Source organism: Lissotriton helveticus, chromosome 5_1 (assembly GCF_964261635.1).
Source record: "Lissotriton helveticus chromosome 5_1, aLisHel1.1, whole genome shotgun sequence".
NCBI lineage: Eukaryota > Metazoa > Chordata > Amphibia > Caudata > Salamandridae > Lissotriton > Lissotriton helveticus.
The window spans coordinates 1,378,966,906-1,378,983,694 of NC_136065.1; the positions used below are offsets into that span (position 1 = coordinate 1,378,966,906).

A 16,789-nucleotide genomic window follows, 5' to 3' on the forward strand; every position below is an offset into this window, starting at 1 on the left:
TTTTCATTTAAACACTTCTATTTGAAATTAATTTTTCAATATATTCTACAAAAATTAAAAACCTGGGGTGCACAGCAAATATCATATACAGTGATAACAAACTTCTTGAATATTTACAGTGGAATACAACTTGCTCACCATTCAATCTTCATTCATACGCCACTCAATACATTACAAACCAAACAGACTGACGACAAAACATAAATGATTCGAAAAATTGCTGGATAAATTCTCCAGCAACAAAAGCCAAATGTTTTTTAAACAATCTATACAAATATTTCCTCCTTAATAATTCAATTCACAGTTTTTTAGGCTGTTAAAGGGGTCTACGCGTTTCGAACTACCATTCTTGCGTAGTTCTCTTCAGGACCAATCTGTAATGAAAAGATAAGATCTATTGTGGGATGGAAAATTTTGACAGTGCCCTGCCCTACCCCAAAACTCCAATGCCCTCACCTACCTTGCGCTCGACAACACAAGCTTGATGGGCTGTGATCCCAATCTACAAAACATCAGTAAATGCCAAAGTCAGAGATGCATTCAAAAAATCTAGCATGCTGGCAGGCAACCTTGCTTTCATACACCTCACTTACTTGGGGATTGAGGGTGCACTCGCGGACTCGCCTGGCTCGCCTGTCTGTTAGGAGACAAAAACGTATGCCCAGTTGGTCACCATCCTGCGTGTAGATTAATGGAGGAAAACGGGGAAATGCACGCACTGTATACCTAGTTTGGGTGAGTCAGGCGTGTTCTATGCAGAAGCGGTTCTGTCGCCTTTGTTTGCTTACAGTTTAACCTTGTTGGCCGTGCTGTGGAAACAAAGCAAGGGAGGCGCGTTGGTAAAATCGTTCCGTTTATACAATAATCGCGGTGGTAGTTAGAGGCAGACTGCCATAGTTGCGACTTACTCAACAGTTCGAGGCTCGATCAAATCTGTGGCTCCCGGCGTACGGACACTGCTCTAGTTCGAAAGCACTTCCTGGTTCCCTTTGGATTGTGGGTAATGTAGTCTAAGTTGAAAAAATGGAACGATTTTACCAACGCGGGAAGGTGTTCACGGGAAACACAATCCTTGGACAATAAAGTTCGGTCCTGGGCTTTGCCACAGATTTGATCGAGCCTCGAACTGTTGAGTAAGTCGCAACTATGGCAGTCTGCCTCTAACTACCACCGCGATTATTGTATAAACGGAACGATTTTACCAACGCGCCTCCCTTGCTTTGTTTCCACAGCACGGCCAACAAGGTTAAACTGTAAGCAAACAAAGGCGACAGAACCGCTTCTGCATAGAACACGCCTGACTCACCCAAACTAGGTATACAGTGCGTGCATTTCCCCGTTTTCCTCCATTAATCTACACGCAGGATGGTGACCAACTGGGCATACGTTTTTGTCTCCTAACAGACAGGCGAGCCAGGCGAGTCCGCGAGTGCACCCTCAATCCCCAAGTAAGTGAGGTGTATGAAAGCAAGGTTGCCTGCCAGCATGCTAGATTTTTTGAATGCATCTCTGACTTTGGCATTTACTGATGTTTTGTAGATTGGGATCACAGCCCATCAAGCTTGTGTTGTCGAGCGCAAGGTAGGTGAGGGCATTGGAGTTTTGGGGTAGGGCAGGGCACTGTCAAAATTTTCCATCCCACAATAGATCTTATCTTTTCATTACAGATTGGTCCTGAAGAGAACTACGCAAGAATGGTAGTTCGAAACGCGTAGACCCCTTTAACAGCCTAAAAAACTGTGAATTGAATTATTAAGGAGGCAATATTTGTATAGATTGTTTAAAAAACATTTGGCTTTTGTTGCTGGAGAATTTATCCAGCAATTTTTCGAATCATTTATGTTTTGTCGTCAGTCTGTTTGGTTTGTAATGTATTGAGTGGCGTATGAATGAAGATTGAATGGTGAGCAAGTTGTATTCCACTGTAAATATTCAAGAAGTTTGTTATCACTGTATATGATATTTGCTGTGCACCCCAGGTTTTTAATTTTTGTAGAATATATTGAAAAATTTATTTCAAATAGAAGTGTTTAAATGAAAATGCAAAATAATTAAAACAAACAGAATTGATTTCATTAAACATATTGTTTCGATTGTATGTTTATTCAACAAATGTTTAGTTTGACAAATTAGCGGCATTTGCAACTGTTTTGTTCTTTACACAAGTGTGGCAAGCAATGCCCGTGGGAGCCCAGACCCAGTGTTTTTGTGTTCATTGCTAATTGCAGACACCAGTCTGTGTGGTCCTTTTCCCAGTTTAACTAGCTGAGTTAGGATTGTGAGCCAGTGAGCTCGGTGATCCACTAGTGAGTAGACTTAGAGGTACTACACTGTGGTTTCATTAGTTTTGCGTGAGTGTGACCTGGTGGTGAAAATTGAGTCAAGGTTGCTATAGTATGTCTGAGAATGAAGCCTTTGCTTATAGCGAAGAGCACATAAGAAATCTATTAGCTGCCCCCCCGTTATTCGTGTCCGCATCACTTAGTGTCTCGGCCCAGAACCAAAATGAGATAGACAAACTCACAAGACTCAAGAAGAAGCAAATCCGGACGGACCTACACGGCCATTTTCTTTTGCAGCATTTGAAAGGTGGCACTATTCCAGGTGGACTACAAGTTAAGAACATCCCAGTAATTTTCACCGAGGACCCCATATACAAAAAAGGCTACAGTTACATTGAGACCAAATGTAGCAGGGATCTCATGGTATTGACTATAGAAACGGCACAAAGATTGTCTAAAACACAATTGGAGGAAATTCAAGCATTGGAAACTGCAATTTCAACCAACCAATTGATCACGGATGCAAAAACTTTACTTGAAAAAGTCCAGAAAGATATTGGTGAATTTAAGGACTACACCGTGAACCAAAAGACAGCACAATTCGAAAAAGACAAACTCAATTTCAATTTGGAAAAAGTTTATCCTTTTCTTCAAGCCGACTTTTATTCAAGACCTGATTCAAAAAGACATTTGACTCAATACCAAGGCAGATCCTATAACAAATTCATAACTTTCTCGGACACCTCGTCATCAGGAAGTTCAAACGAAGGGGATAATTCCACCCATCAAAACAACTACAACAGAAGGGGTGGCCACCAACAACAACACCAAGGATTCCAGCAACAACATCAGGGTCCATCTTTTTTAGGCAGAGTGTGGTATATAAATAAATAATACCGGATCTATTTTTGAATGTATGAATGAATAACAGATAGCTCAATAAATAAGAGTCAAGATTCGAGGTAGTAGGAGTTTCTGCAGGTTTATTACAGCATAAGGACGGGATCGGGACAACCTGCATAGGATGACCCAGCAGCTGCTGGGGCCGGGTCTGGGATGAGCGCGCTAACTTTTAATAACAATACATTGACTTATATACATAGCGCAAACACATAGCATTACATTGCAGTAGGCGTAACAGTGGGTGGAGCAGAAGGCGTGACACGTAGCAGTCGCGAGAGATAACAGTAAAGGTAGGTGTAACTGGGCGTGTACATAGACATGTGGTGCAAACGTAACAGAATATGTCATGAATGGGCGGAAACATAGGAGGGGGCTACCTAAGGAGCCGGGACCTCTAACCTAATGGTGCGCGAAAACTGGCAATGACGTATTACTAGGAGAAGCTGGGGGCTACGAACTCTGTGCTAGGAGCAGAGACTAAAGTCTGGAGGGTCGGAGCGACATGTACCTAAACCCTATCTGGTATCTGATGTTTAGGGAACATGTTGATATAAACTAGAAATCATGAGGGGAAAAGCTAACTTGACTCTAAGACTGGACCATGCATTATTCTACATGTAGTGCGTGATGAAGAATATTAAATGACCATTAATACAGTATTTCTCTAACGTGGAGCCGAATAGGCTAGACAATGACGGAAACTATTGATGCAGTTCAGTAGCTTAGGAATGCAGAAGAGGAGGACTGAACTGATAGCTGGAACTATAACATACTTTTGGCAGACTCAGAGGCAGAACCAAGCTGCACCGGGCACTGCGAGGCAGGAAGTAAGTGAAGGGTCGAGGATACAGGTGGGGGCTGTATCGCTCCTCAGCGAGGCTTTCAGGAGACAGGAGCTGAATCTAATGTCCGGGCCCTGTTGAGGCCTGGAAACGGGGACTTTATAATGGAATAACGTGCACACTGAGAAACGTGGCAACGTAACTTTACATAGGCCTGATATTCGTAGTATTCACGAGGAGGTGGACACAACTGGAATTGCGTCATTAATCGGACATGGGGAATAACATATGCATATTAGTCATGCACACATAACATATGATGGATGAGGCGTAGGGACACGGAACATGGCAAAATTTACTTTTCCACATTCCCTCCTTGTCACTACGTTTCCATCAGGAAACATCAATTTTCATGATACCATCTATCATTTCATACAGTACCATTTGCTCGTCTCGAATTGTCTTGGAACGGGATTTAGAACGGGGCTTGGGACTAGGAATACAAGAGGTAGTACACATGCTGGAAATCGCAGGGCCACATTGTATACAGAGGCAGCAGCTAAATATGATCGTTACTGCAATACCTAAAAAGGACAGGACTTTCCATCCCCATGCGGAAATTATATTCCAGAACCAACCGGACCATGTCCAGGTGCCTGGATCTTGGTGTAACAGATGGGCAATTTTATGAAGTCTGGTTATAGCTGAATAAACAGACGGCGCGTTATTTGGAATGAAAATGCAGCAACTAGATCCGATGACTCTACAGGCCCCGCCCCTATCGGCCAGTATGACGTCAAGGACGAGACGATTTTGCAAAACGACAAATCTCATAGCAGATTGTTCTTCGGTTAGGTTACCTAGAGCAGAGGCAGTCTCATTTACTACAGCTTCAAGGGTTCTTGTTAACCTACGGATCAGTTTACTATTCTGGACAGGTCCTACAAAGAAGAAGAAACCTTTATTGAAATCTGTATACTGTTCTAGAGTAGTTTCAGTATAATCGACAATTGGGGACTCCCTTCTATGTCTAATGTGTACTAGATGTGTGTTTCGGTGATAATCAGATGGGGCTAGGAAAACAGGTGGCAGTAGAAAAGCAATGTAACAGGTTCCCTCCCAATCGAGGGGCAGACGGACATATGCAGTTTGACCACAAATAAAATAAGAATGACGTGAAGCTTTGAAAACAGATTTCCCACTGTCACTATACTGGATAACAGTAGTACATTCACTATGACCTACATGTATGGAACCATAACTACGGACACATAATTCACCTTTAACTGGTAATACTGAAATAGCAGGTAAGTCTGGAGTAGTATCAGACTGAACATTCAGGACCATAAAATTCGACGAATAATTACCTAAATTATATACTTCATTTTCTAGATCTAAACCTGTTCTGTGGGGGAGACCTTGCTTGTCTGGGAAACATGTACTGTTAAGAAAAGACATATCTGTTGAGGATGACGTTAACGTGGACCATGCTCCACACGAACCATTATGTGAGAATGGATAAGGAAAGAGTGGCAGAACTCCCTTCGGTGTCTGAAAAGGGGGGAGTCGACCACACACCCAACAATTAGTGGCATTGCTGGTCTGGTGTGAGTAATGTAACATACGGATAAATGTGTTATTGCGCATAGCAAGGCGGTATGAATATTCGTGAGGAGGCAGATCACTAAACGTGTGCTCTACTGTAGCATTAGCAGACATATTTACATGAGGAACTGGAAAATACAGATAGACCGCATAACTGGTGCAGGAAATCAAGATGCTGATGAATAATACGAAACTCAGAAAAACGATACATTGAATTGAACTTCGACTAACTCTCTCACTATGGGGGTCTATTTTATACATGTCAGAAACAGTCTAACCGTTTCACCTAGGGGAGGACTTATACAATCAAACTGACTGACTTATTTTACTAGACCTGAGCTTTAACTTATAGTCCTGTTGCGGAGTTTTCTCTAACAAGGGAGGGAATGTAGTAATGTCTTTTGCGGGACAGTCCTTTAAAACAATGTTTTGACCGTTTTTAAAATCCTGGGAATCCTGGGAAATGTTCTTGGAGACGGGTTTCAATCCATTGAAAAGTTTTACATGAGAAAGATGGACCCACCCCTTCCTGCCTTCCAACTTGACGGCAGTACGGGTGGTCAAGAGGACCTGACGTGGCTCCTTCCAACGTGGTTCCAGCGGACTTGATCTGTCAAAATTTCTGATCATCACCAAGGAGCCTGGAACGATCTCGTGCGGTGCCACCTCGGTATTGTCTGGAAATGCGGCGGCAACCTGTGAACGACATGAGTTGAGGGCAGACATCAAGGAAGCTAGGTAATCTGTCAGCATATTACATGAAACATCGGTAATACTTCGGGGTCTAGGAGTACCCCACATGTTAGGGGGGCGGCCGAAAACGACCTCATACGGGGACAGACCTGATCTGGAATGTGCGACCATGCGCATATAAAACAGAGCGACTGGCAGAGCTACTAGCCAGTCCACACCTTTTTCTTTACAAACTTTGGCAATACGGATTTTCAGAGTCTGATTATGTCTCTCGACCAGACCGGCTGCTTCAGGATGGCGTACACAATGGAACTTCCACTGGTACCCTAATAACAGGGAAACGTGCTTCATGAGTTCAGATGAGAATGGCTGGCCGTTATCAGAATATACGACTCTAGGGAGTCCGTATCTAGGGAAGAATTCACGAACCAACTGCTTGGCAGTGGTCGCGGCTGTGTAATCTGGAACTGGATATGCTTCTGTCCATCTGGACAAAGCGCATACAACTACAAGGACATACTTGAAACCTCGACATCGCTCCATCTGAATATAATCCATCTGGAGGACCTCAAAAGGGTGGTCAGGGGGCTGGAAACCACCTTGTTCCACCGGGACACTTTTACCTGGATTAAACTGACAACATATCATACAGGTACGGACTTTCTGCTTGGCTGCAGCTCGTAAATGCTTATTGAACCAAATGTTCTGGATACTATCTAACATTGCTTTTTCTCCTAAATGTGCTGGACTATGTGCGGTATTGATAATGACTTGAACCATAGAATCGGGGAGAAACCATGTGGCTCTACCCTTCGTTAACCATCCTTGATCTGTCTGGACCCCTCCTTGTTCAGACCATTTCTTGATTTCATCGGGAGTAGCGTGTAACTGTATATCTATGACGTCTTGTGTAGGGTCCTTAACTGTCATGCATATAGTCGGATCTGGAGTATGTGTCATGTTAACTGGAATGTCTGGAGTCTGTGCTGTAAGCTTGGCTGTGCGGTCTGCTAGATCATTACCTTGGGAAATAATGTCAGTAACTTTCGTATGTGCTTTGCACTTCATGATAGCAATGGATGTCGGTAAATGTATGGCGTCTAACAGAGCTTGAATAAGGAGACCATGCTGAATCTTGGTTCCATGAGAAGTCATGAAACCTCTCTCCTGCCAGAGCACTCCGAAGTCGTGTACAACTCCGAATGCGTAACGTGAATCTGTGTAAACATTAACTTTCAGGTTCTTGGCATGTATACAGGCTTGTGTCAGAGCGACTAGCTCTGCTGCTTGAGCGGACAGGGTATCAATACGGTGTGTTTCAATAACTTCGGTGTCAGTAGTCACTGCATACGCGGCGACTAGTTCTCCTGTACTAGTTCTCATACATGAACCATCCACATAAAGTGTCAGGTCAGGATCTGGTAACGGAATGTCTGTCAGGTCTTGTCTTGGCTTTGTCGTAATGTTAACTACTTCCACACAGTCATGTGTGTCTGGATTTGAATTAACTGATGGTAACAGTGTAGCAGGATTCAGGACGTTGCAGCGTCTAATTTCTATGTGTGGCTGGAACAGTGTCAATTCATAACCTGTTAAACGTGCAATTGTCAAGTGCTGTGTTTGTGTTCTGTTTAAAAGAACTTCTACGGAGTGTGGAACTTGTACTGTCAGGGAGTGTCCTAAAACTATGGAATCACTTTGTCTGATAGCTAGTGCTGTGGCTGCAACTGACTTGAGGCATGCAGGCAACGCCTGGGCGACTGGATCTAATGTGCTCGAAAAATAAGCACAGGGCTTGTATTGTCCTGCTTGATCTTGTGTGAGAACAGATAATGCTGTACCTTCGCGTTCAGTAACGAAAAGTGTAAAAGGCTTACTGTAGTTCGGTGTAGCTAGAACTGGAGCTTGACATAGGGCTTTCTTTAACTCGTTGAAACTAAGTGTATGGTCAGATGTCCAAGGGAGGACAGTCGATACGGCTGCCTCCTGTGTCGTTAACTGTATCAGTGGCTTGGCTAGAAATGCATACTGAGGAATCCATTGTCTACAATAAGAAGTAAGGCCGATAAAGGCACGTACCTCCTTCTGGGTTCTGGGCTGGGGAAGACTCGCTATTAACTGGATACGGTCGGGTGTCAACTGCCTACCCCTCTTGGACAGCAAGTGTCCTAAGTATACCACTTGCTGGACACAGAATTGAAGCTTCGAAGGTGACACCTTGTGCCCCATCTCGGCAAGGAAATACAAAACTGTCAGTGACGCCCGCTCGCAGTCACGTTCAGAACGGGCTGTGATCAGTAGATCATCGACATACTGGAGCAGGGCAGTGTCAGTTGGCATGTGAATATTGTCTAGTTGTCGCTTGAGTGCTTGACTGTAAATACTAGGACTTTCTGTGAAACCTTGAGGAGCGCGTGTAAACATATAGCTCCTTCCATTTAAACAAAATCCGAAAAGAAACTGGCTGTCTGGATGAATTGGAACACTAAAAAATGCATTCTTGAGGTCAATAACAGTGAAGAAAGTGGCTTCGGAATCAATGGCTGTTAACAGGGAAGAAATGTCTGGGACAACTGGGTACTGAGGAATAATACATTTATTAAGCTCTCGTAAGTCAATCACTAATCGATATACTGGGGGTGCATTTGGATCAGTACGTTTCATGACTGGAATGATCGGAGAATTACATACATTGGAGTCAGTTTCTACAACTACTCCCTGAACGATGAGCTCGTCAATAATTTTGGATAAGGCTGCTACAGCCTCAGGTGGCAATCTGTACTGTCTGATTCGGGGTAACACTACACCTGGCTTGAGAGTCACACGATGGGGTGTGATTTGCATGTAACCTACATCAGTTGGACCTTGCGCCCATAAGTGCTGTGGAACATTAGACAATCTTGAATCAAAATCTCGTAATACATAGTGACCCTTAAAGTCACGTAGGAACAGACGTATTCCCTCTGGGGAACAGCAAATAACTGCACCTAATTCTTTCAGTGTCTTAATACCTAATAGATTTTCTGGACATGACTTAGTAAGTAACAGATCAGTAGTACGGGACAATGGACCTACTTCTAGAGTGACTGGCTTTGAAATCTCATTAACTATTGGTTTTCCTGAAAATCCAAGGGAAACATTTCTTGAGCCTGAGAGCGGAGCCCCTGGAACTTCGGCATGACTAATTGTGGTCCTACTTGCCCCTGTATCAATCAAAAACTTTCTGTCTTTCCCTAATACTTGACTGTGAACATAGGGACCTTCTTGATCTACAGGTATCTCGATGAGAGGCAAGCCTACCTCCCTCTCTAGGCTGTTTCATGAATATGGCTGGTACTCTGGATACTCGGACTGTGCATACTGGTACATTTGCGATGTAACGTGCTGTGTTGCAGCAATAGGCTGCGGTGCTGTAACTGTCTGTTGTGCATTCTGTGACTGAGGAATCTGTGAAACTTGTTCTTGTCTAGGCGGACGTGGTCTTTCTTTAGTCTTACCAGTAGCTATATTATGTTTCAGAACTGCACATTCGTTTATAAAATGACCTGGCTGTTTACAATAATTGCAGTTCCCTATAACGGGAGCGGCAGGATGGCTGGCTTGATTCGGACCCCTCTTCTGACTGTCTTGAGGAACAGATTGTGCAACTAGCACTTTCATTTTCGTGTCTTTCATACGTTTTCTTTCGTGTTCTTGCTCTTCCCTGATTCTATTCTGGTGGTACTGGAGCATCTGGAGCATCTGGGACGGAGTATTTGCTTGCCAGGTGCTTTCGACTTTCAAAACTCGATTTTTAATTTGTGGGCTTGAATTCTCGACTAATTTAGTAACGAAAAGGTGAGGGTATGACTCACTACTTGTCTTGAGACCACTATTGATACTGAAACATTTCTCAAATCTAGAATAAAAATCACTAATATCTTCATCTTGTTTCTGTTTACAGGCTGAGATTGCGTCCCAGTCTTCCTTCCTAGTTGTCAATAATCTGGGTAAAACTTGAATCAGTAATTCTGGTAATTCTTTACATTTATCTCCAAGACCGGTACCTGGTACCCGTGCCTTGTCTTCAGCTTCTAGAGCTGCCCAATCGATCTTTTTCTCTCCCACCTCCCATTCTTTTTCTTTTAACTTTTCATATACCCCTGCGGGCAGCAGGACTTTTAACATTTTAATGATATCTGGGTAAGTGTATTCTCCCATACGGAGCATGTCTTTTAATTCTCTATGGAACCCCGCTGGATCTTTGTCATGACAGGGAATTAATTTCTTCATTTCAAGAAGTTCCATCTTTGATATTGGAGTGTATACAAACACTCGTTGCATTACGCCACCCGCCCCTTGGACTGGGTGGACTTCTCGTAACGGATTCTGTCTGTCTATGTAGAATGATTTACTTTCTGGGGGTGAGACATGAACAAAATGCGGGTTCAGGAGCGTTCTATATTTGTGGCGCTGTTCTAGAATGACACTAATTAAATCGGTACCTAGACCTCTCCATCTATACTGGAGTAACTCGTTCAGGATATCGTGTAACGGGCCTGGATCAGAGTGTTGACCCTCATACAGAGTAATGAGGTACTGGATCATATACATACCCACCAGTCGTTGTTCGGCTGGGGGCATTTTCAGGAACATTTGTGCCACTATTTCGTCTGGAAAAGTGGTAGAATCAGTAATCCATCGGACTGCTGATCGGGCTAGTTCTTGTTCATGCATGGTACTTAATTCACTATAACCGATTCGTGATTTCAGAATGTGATCGGTAGCTTGAAATACTTGTTCTAGAGAACCTTGTTCTGGTGCTGGATGGCGGAAAATAGACTTGGGTTCTAGACGTAAATGGCGATCTGGAAATCTAGATTTTCCTACATACGCTATTCTGGCGGAATTCTCGTCTTCCTCTTCAGGATCAGAGATACTTTCTTTCTCGCTTACTTGTGCTGCTTTACGCTGGTCGTGTAACCTTATTATTTCTTTACGAATTTTCTTGTACATACTCTCCATAGCGCCGACGGTCTTGTGCTTACCCTCGGCTATATTATCACTCCACCTTGTCAGGATTCTCATTTCGGCGGAATCTTTAGACGGGTAATCTTGTTCTCTTATTAGACAATTGATCAGGAACTTTAATATCATGAGCTGAATCTCGGCTTTCCTTTGAGACATAATCTCGCCAATACTTTCTGGGTCATCCCCTGTACGGATGAAACGATATATTCTGTCTAGATCTTCTTTCATATTCGGTAAGGTGACTAGATACTCGGTCACTTTTCTTACGCGGAATGAATATAAAACCATATTATCCTCGCCTGGGACTGGATCATAGCAACATTCGGCAAGGGATTTTCTTATTTCTGCAACAGACTGATATCTGGGCGTACGCTGTGATGCTTGTGCATGTAATTCGGCTAACGTTAAACGCTTGTGTGGCGGCGGGGTTTGAGGAGGACCTCCTCCTGCGGCCCCTAGACTAGAATCGTCGACTGACATTCTTCGTGGCGGAGCGGGAAGTTGAAACGCTGGCTGGACCGGGGGTACCGTAGCAGGTACTCCGGTGTCTGGAAGAGCGGGAAGTGCCTGATTTACAGGGACTGGCGGAGCGCGAACAGGATTTGCATATTCTGGGACTGTGTCGTCCAAATAGGACGAAATAAAAATATCAGCTGCGGTCGGTTTGTGACGTAGCTTGGTCGGAACTAATGGTAGCGGGAAATTACTGGATGCCTCTGGGGTCGCTTTTGGCAAGCCCTCGGCAAGAAGAGGATACATACCCTTAATAAGGGCATGCCTCTGTCTGTCTGACTGTTCGGCTTTGACTTGTTCACCTATCTCGATTAATTCTCTTTCTTGGGCTCGTTCCTGGGATTCTCTACTTAACTCCGACTTTCTGACTTCCTTTTCCGTTCTTTTATGAGCTTCTTTACGCCATAACTCGATGGCATCTTTCTGTGACTGTCTGGCTTTCTTTTTCCATAATGCTTCTTCTACTCGCATGATACATTCGGCATCCCATGTACCCGATACGGGCCATCTATACTTTTCTTCTAACTGTTTGGTATACTCTACCCATAAATCTAGATACAATATGGCGCTTATGCCATGTTTCTGATACATAAAATGACCTGGACTGTCCCTCGGCGGGACAGGAACTGCTTCTTCTAATAAACCCTTTCTAGTTTTTAACTGACGTAACTTGGAAAAGAGCGGCATTGTAAACTTGAATCGGAACACAATACAATACACAAAGAACAATAACAATTGGGAAAACAATTCAGGCATACCACGACATTGGAAATACATTGAACAACATTATAAATGACAGTTCGAACAGAATATTACCTGGAATACTGAGAACAGAAACAGAACAGAATTTCTCGAGAACGGAACAGACTAGAGTTACTGGATGCACTGCTATAACAGTACGGAACATACCGGTCCCATAAAGGGACGCATCAAGACCCGTATCCACCTAGGTGAACACTTCGTTTGTGAGTCTGGGCACCACCAACCCACGGACCAGGAGTCAATTTAGATTGGTCCTGTCTAGATACTACCCCAGCAATGGTACTCACCGGGCAGCAAGAACGGAAAGGCCTCGGACTGGACTGGACGACGGACGACGAACTTCGGACTTCAGTTACGGGTGGGCCTCCGGATACCTCGGACCTTGGACTCTTGGCTTGGGCTCTGGTCGGGACTCGCCGCGTTCCTCCACCGTCTCGTTCGGATGCTGGACCGCCTCCTCCGTCTCCTCCGTGGGCCTGAGGGATACTTGAGGCAGAAATATCTGCACGTGGCCGGTATGGTTCCGTCACGGCTGCAGAGGGTCAGGGGGTCGGCGTGGCTTCACCGACGCGTGGGGAAAGGGCAAGTCCCTGTTCGGGCGCCATTATGTGGTATATAAATAAATAATACCGGATCTATTTTTGAATGTATGAATGAATAACAGATAGCTCAATAAATAAGAGTCAAGATTCGAGGTAGTAGGAGTTTCTGCAGGTTTATTACAGCATAAGGACGGGATCGGGACAACCTGCATAGGATGACCCAGCAGCTGCTGGGGCCGGGTCTGGGATGAGCGCGCTAACTTTTAATAACAATACATTGACTTATATACATAGCGCAAACACATAGCATTACATTGCAGTAGGCGTAACAGTGGGTGGAGCAGAAGGCGTGACGCGTAGCAGTCGCGAGAGATAACAGTAAAGGTAGGTGTAACTGGGCGTGTACATAGACATGTGGTGCAAACGTAACAGAATATGTCATGAATGGGCGGAAACATAGGAGGGGGCTACCTAAGGAGCCGGGACCTCTAACCTAATGGTGCGCGAAAACTGGCAATGACGTATTACTAGGAGAAGCTGGGGGCTACGAACTCTGTGCTAGGAGCAGAGACTAAAGTCTGGAGGGTCGGAGCGACATGTACCTAAACCCTATCTGGTATCTGATGTTTAGGGAACATGTTGATATAAACTAGAAATCATGAGGGGAAAAGCTAACTTGACTCTAAGACTGGACCATGCATTATTCTACATGTAGTGCGTGATGAAGAATATTAAATGACCATTAATACAGTATTTCTCTAACGTGGAGCCGAATAGGCTAGACAATGACGGAAACTATTGATGCAGTTCAGTAGCTTAGGAATGCAGAAGAGGAGGACTGAACTGATAGCTGGAACTATAACATACTTTTGGCAGACTCAGAGGCAGAACCAAGCTGCACCGGGCACTGCGAGGCAGGAAGTAAGTGAAGGGTCGAGGATACAGGTGGGGGCTGTATCGCTCCTCAGCGAGGCTTTCAGGAGACAGGAGCTGAATCTAATGTCCGGGCCCTGTTGAGGCCTGGAAACGGGGACTTTATAATGGAATAACGTGCACACTGAGAAACGTGGCAACGTAACTTTACATAGGCCTGATATTCGTAGTATTCACGAGGAGGTGGACACAACTGGAATTGCGTCATTAATCGGACATGGGGAATAACATATGCATATTAGTCATGCACACATAACATATGATGGATGAGGCGTAGGGACACGGAACATGGCAAAATTTACTTTTCCACAAGAGGCCAAACCAAACAACGAGGCAAGACAAGGAACACCCCTCAACCATGGGAAATGTCAACGAGGCGGCAAAATTACAAAAACTAATGCCGTCCCCCATATTTAATTTATCTAACAAAATTCTAACAAAGGATGAAGAATCCATCTTAAGTAAAGGACTTACATTTGTTCCGTCCAAACACACAGATTTCATCAAATTGAAAACTGAGACCATTGAATTTTGCAGGAAATTAAGGTTGAAATTGTTTTTTGCTGAAAATACGTATCAAACAACAATGGAAACAACTGGTCTACGACAGAAATCCACCTTTTGCCCTCCAACCAACAAAGTCCCCAAGGAATTGATAACATTTGAACGCACCATGTTATCAGCCATAACCCAAATGGAAAACAATAAAAAATGGATTAAATACAACATTTCAAAAGCCGAACGTGTCGCCCTTACCAATCTGAAAGCAGATACGTCTGTCATTATCAAACAGGCAGACAAAGGCGGATCAATAGTCCTTTGGGATAAAGATTTATACATTAAGGAGGTGACCAGACAATTGGAGGACAAAACATGTTATCGGAAAATCCCTAAAGACCCCACATCTGAACTTAAAAACGAATTGTTCACGTTTTTGGACGAAAGTGCGGCACAGGGATTCTTAGGTAAAAAAGAACTGGATTTCTTGAGAACAAAACATCCAAGGATACCCATTCTATATGTATTACCAAAAATACACAAGGATGCCTCAGCACCTCCTGGCCGCCCAATAGTTTCGGGATGTGGATCCCTATTAGAACCGATTTCCAAATTTGTGGACTTCTTTTTAAAACCATTTGTCCACCATGTGAAATCTTATCTACAAGATACTACCGATTTTTTGAACAAACTAACCACCATCCAGTTTGATAAAAACAGCGATTTAATGGTAACAATGGACATAACGTCCTTGTATACCAGAATACCGCAGGAAGAAGGGCTCAATGTCCTGGAAGTATACTTAGAGGAACGCGAAAGACCACACAAAGTGCCGACATCGTTCATCAAAAAACTTGCAGATTTTGCTCTCAAAAAAAACTATTTCAACTTCAATGGGCAATTTTTCTTTCAAACAGGAGGGGTGGCGATGGGATGCCCCTTTGCTCCAGAATTAGCAATTCTGTTTATGGCAAAATACGAGGAAACATTTGTCTATACAAATAATCCGTTCCACCAATGGATAACCAATTGGCATCGCTCTATTGATGATGTGTTCTTCGTATGGACTGGGTCAGAAGACAATTTAAAAAACTTCCACCAATGGCTCAACAACAGAGTGCCAACGATCCATTTCAGTTTAGACTACTCATGTGACAAGATGCCATTTCTGGATGTGGAAGTATATCCCTCCATGGGCGGGCTAGTAACAACGCTATACAAAAAGCCTACAGATCGCAACAAAGCATTACACTTTGGGAGCAACCACCCGCGCAGCCTGAAAGAGAATTTGCCCTATGGGCAGTATCTCCGCATTCGCCGTAATTGCACGGAAAAAGAAGAATATTTAAGGCATGCGGAGACGTTGACCAATAATCTAAAACAACGCGGGTATCCCAAGAAACTTCTCAAGAAATCTTGTAAGAGAGCATGGTGGACACCAAGAGACTGTTTACTAGAAAGAAGACCAAAAAAGAATACGGATAGGATGGTATTTGTATCAACCTTCTGCCCGAATTCAAACAGTCTAAAGAAAGTAGTAAAACAGAATTGGCATCTGGTCAAAGATCTAGACCAAATGTTGCAAAAGGAACCCTTGTTTGCATTCAGGAAAAATCACAGCATTTCCAACCACTTGGTAAGAGCAGCACTACCGACGACAAAAAATCCAGATTTGAGAAACATGCTACGCCTGCCTCCCATCCAAGGCCACCACAAGTGCGGCAATTGTTCATGTTGTGAGTCGACGAAAGAAGGCAAAGTATTCACCCACAGTTCAATTAATTGGAAACATGAAACATTCTCCAATTGTAAAACGAGGTATGTTGTATATGGCATTTTATGCCCATGCGACCTCTTGTATATTGGCAAAACCAATCAAGAGGTTCGCGTAAGGATTCAACAGCACAAATCTAGAATCAAGAACAACGTTGCAAATGCCCCCTTGGTCAACCACTGGAAAGAAAAGAACCATCACGAAAATGAATTAACCTGGACAGTCATCTCCAAAGTGGAAAATGACACCAGAGGAGGAGATTTGGATGCCAAACTGATAAAAAGAGAGGCCATGCTTATTTTGAAATTCAATACTGTGTTCTCGGGATTGAACGAATTGTCGGAAATCTTTAAATTATAAGCTAGGCCAACTGGCAATGATTGGAGTCAAGGCATAACAGAAACCGGGGCAAGGTGTCCTCCACCCCTCAACCTCTGTTCAGGGCATAACATGTACTGTATTAGTTATAGAAACCAAAGGTCGTCGCACCCT

The 16,789-nt window shown here is 43.7% G+C and overlaps 1 protein-coding gene across 1 annotated transcript in view; it reads left to right on the forward strand.

Annotated features, from left to right (window-relative positions):
* Nucleotides 1-16,789, forward strand: part of LOC144753632 (zinc finger MYM-type protein 1-like) — a 204,934-nt gene that overhangs the window by 175,936 nt on the left and 12,209 nt on the right. The window lies entirely within an intron of this gene.